Genomic DNA, 4247 nt, shown 5'->3' on the forward strand with positions numbered 1-4247 from the left:
CCACTCAGGAGGCTGAGGCAGGAGAATCGCTTGAACCCAGGAGGCGAAGGTTGCAGTGAGCCGAGATCGTGCCACTGCACTCCAGCCTGGGTGACAGAGTGAGACTCTATCTCAAAAAAAAAAAAAAAAAAAAAGAATGGCCTAACACATCCCCAATGTCTATTGTTGCCATCTTTATGTCCATGTTTACTCAATGCTTAGCTCCCACTTATAAGTGAGAACATGCAATATTTGGTTTTCAGGTTCTGTGTTAACCACTTAGGATAATGGCCTCCAGCTGCATCCACATTGCTGCAAAGGACACGATTTCATTCTTTTTTATGACTGCATAGTATTCCATGGTACATATGTACCACATTTTCTTTATCCAATTCACTGTTGATGGGCACATAGGTTGATTCCACGTCTTTACTATTGCTACACAGTATAATTAGATGCCAAAACATTAAAAATAGAAAGTTATACACACACATACCCCTCCATATTTCCATTTTCCTTTGAATAAAACAGAATATCTAGTGTGCAGTTCTACATGGAACATACTCTATAAGGTTTCCATACTCTCCACTACTCCTTATTGTTCCTGACTCTGAGATCAACAGTTATCATTTATCACTGTGCTTTTTGTAGAGAGTAAAGAGAATTATGTTTATGGCCTGCATCTGTCAAAAGTGAAAAACCAAAAACAAGATTAAAAGTTGGAGAGAAGCTGCCGGGCGCGGTGGCGCATGCCTGTAATCCCAGCACTTTGGGAGGCCGAGGCGGGCGGATCAGGAGGTCAAGAGATGGAGACCATCCTGACTAACACTGTGAAACCCCGTCTCTACTAAAAATACAAAAAATTAGCCGGCTGTGGTGGTGGGCGCTTGTAGTCCCAGCTACTCAGGAGGCTGAGGCAAGAGAATCGCTTGAACCCGGGAGGCGGAGGTTGCAGTGAGCCAGGATCATGCCACTGCACTCCAGCCTGGGTGACAGAGTGAGACTCCATCCCAAAAAAAAAAAAAAAAAGGTTGGAGAGAAACTATATCTTTATGGAAATAAAGAATGTTCCTACAAGATTGTTATGAAAAAAGCTTCTACTGAAGACACCACATGAAGAAAATCAATGACTCTGCCAAGGTCAATAGTGAGAAGAAAAAATAAATGATATTTCACTTCACTTAATCGCACTATCTGCCTGGCCTCTGTAGGCCCCAAAGTAGAGTAGGGGCTTGTTATAGAATAGGGGTGGGGTGGGTGGGGAGAGGGGCCAGTGAGAGAGTCCTGGGGAATAGCAGAATTTACAGGCAGGTGGAGGAGCTGGAAAAGGAGCCTGAGAAACAGTACAGCAGTAGATGAAAAATCAAGAGCAAGTCACACCAGCAAAGCTGAAAAAGACAGAGATTAAGAATAAGCAGCTCCCATAAAAGATGGTACAGTAAAGGCATGTTTACTCATTCCTTTCCTGAATACACCAAAATTAACAGTAAAATGAGTAGTAGAAAAGAAGATTTTAGCTGCAATGAAAATAGAAAATGGCTACAGCCCAGATAATTGACCATAAGAAATATCTGCCAAGTATAATGAAAATTGGAAACAAAACAAGGAAAGTCGCCTGGAGCAGATCCCTTAAAATTCTTGAAGGAATTAAGAATCCTTTACTAGCACAGTGAAAACTAGGGGCTTGGGAGGGTCATGGAAGAAGCAGAGAACACCCCTCAACAAGACCCCCATGTGCACAGCAGCGGGGAGGCAGGGCTGATGACAGGCCAGTGTGGATGCCTCCTTTATTTTCCCCATTCCAGAGATGAGAAAATTGCCTGGAGGGAGGCAAAAGGAGGAGGGTGGGCCCACACAACCAATTTTATCGCTGTTGAGTCAGTTAAATACAAGTAACTAAACAGCAAATATCTAAATGAAATCTACCTGTAAGCCCTGATAGCCACAGGGAGCTGAGGTGCTTTTCCAAAAGTGGCATGGAGGAAGGGGATGCAAAAAAGAGGGAGAGAGAAGTAACCGAGCAGAGGAGATGTCAACTTGGTTCTTGGTTAGATACAACATGATGGAGTCAGAACTGCCAATTCCCTCTAAAAAAAATCCCCTATCCCTTCCCTCAAATTATTTGACAGCTAAGTTGCAAAATAAGCAAACAAATCTGAATTAATACATATGAACAAAAACCACTCCCCAATGAAAAGGGAAAAATAATAGCAAACAAAAGACAGATGATCAAAAAACACTTCAGAAAAAGTTACCCCAGTATTCTCTATAGAATTCAAATAAATTATGTAGCTGTCCCTTCATAAAGGATGGGGAGCAGAACTCCCCATTCCTTAAGCATGGGCTGCTTATAGTGACTTCCTTCCTAAGAGTGCAGTATGGAAGGGATAGGGAGCAAATTTACAGTGGGGAAATATGATAAACACTACCTGGGCAGGTGATCAAAGTCAGCATCAACAGTCATAAATTATGCTAATATGGCTAGCTGTGGTGGCTCACACCTGTAATCCCAACACTTTGGGAGGCCGAGGAGGGTGGATCACGAGGTCAGGAGTTGGAGACCAGCCTGGCCAACATGGTGAAACCCTGTCTCTACTAAAAAAAAAATACAAAAAAAATTAGCTGGGTGTGGTGGCAGGCGCCTGTAATCCCAGCTACTCAGGAGCCTGAGGCAGGAGAATTGTTTGAACCCAGGAGACGGGGGTTGCAGTGAGCCAAGATAGCGCCATTGCACTCCAGCCTGGGCGACAGGGCGAGACTCCATTTCAAAAAATAAAAATTAAAAAAAAAAAATCATGGTAATACAATGAGACAAGAATGGCACTTACCTCTGAGATCTTCCTCCCCAAAAGCCATAATCCCTGTATAATCATGAGAAAAACATCTGACAAGTTCCAGTAAGGGGCATCCTACAATACTCTTTCCCAGTACTCCTCAAAACTTCGACGTCATCAAAATCAAGGAACGTCTGAGAAAGTGTAACAGCCAACAGGAGCCTAGGAGACATGAAAACTAAATGTAATGTGGTATTCTGGAGGAGGCCCTGGAACAGGAAAATGACATTAGATAAAAACAAAGGGAATCTGAATAAATTATGGACTTCAGTTAATAGTAATGTATCAACATCACTTCCATGATTGTAACAAATGTTCCACCCTAATGAAGACATTAATAATGGGGAAACTGTAGGAGCTATATGGGAATTCTCTGTACTATACGCTCAATTTTTCTGTAAATCTAAAACTGTCCTATAAAAATAAAGTCTATTTTTAGAAAGTTATTCCAGCAAGCAGAAGAAAGATGTCAGACATATTTTTTCTATACTCACAAAAGTTAAAGAAAGCATGGACTTTTTCAAAAAAAGATACAAGGGAAAATAACAGATGCATATTTTTAAAAAGAGAGAAAAAAGTGATGTGGTAGAACTGAGAAATTGGAAATAACAGGAAAGCCACCACAAAAATGAAAAGTTCATTATAGAAACAGCAAGAAGTCAAATACATACTATGAAACATAGATAGTACATGGAGGCTGGTCTTGAAAAAAAATCACCCAAAACAAAATGGAAAAGTGCAAAGGAATAAAAGTGATTGCAGAGACGCTGATGAAAATGGATCAAGAAGATACAACAGATACATGACTGGTGTTTTGAAAAAAGAATATAACAACTGGAATGGGAAAGTATTCAAAGATATGGTTGAGTACGGGCACAGTGGTTCACGCCTGTAATCCCAGCTCTTTGGGAGGCCAAAGCAGGCAGATCACCTAGGTCAAGAGTTCAAGATCAGCCTGGCCAACATGGTGAAACCCCATCTCTACTAAAAATACAAAAATTAGCCAGGTGTGGTGGCACACACCTGTAATCCAAGCTACTCCAGAGGCTGAGACAGGAAAATCGCTTGAACCTGGGAGGCGGAGGTTGCAGTGAGCTGAGATCACGCCACTGCACTCCAGCCTGGACAACAGAATAAGACTCTGTCACAAAGAAAATATATATATATTTTTATATATTTATATATATATATTTTTTATATTTTTATATATTTATTTATATATATTTTTATATATTTTTATATATTTATATATTTTTATATAGTTATATATTAATATATATTTTATATAGTTATATATTTATATATATTTTATATAGTTATATATTAATATATATTTATATATTTATATATAGTTATATATTTATATATAGTTATATATTAGTACATATTAATATATAACTATATATCTATATATAGTTATATATTAGTACATAT

The sequence above is a fragment of the Nomascus leucogenys genome, chromosome 23 (genome assembly GCF_006542625.1).
Source record: "Nomascus leucogenys isolate Asia chromosome 23, Asia_NLE_v1, whole genome shotgun sequence".
NCBI lineage: Eukaryota > Metazoa > Chordata > Mammalia > Primates > Hylobatidae > Nomascus > Nomascus leucogenys.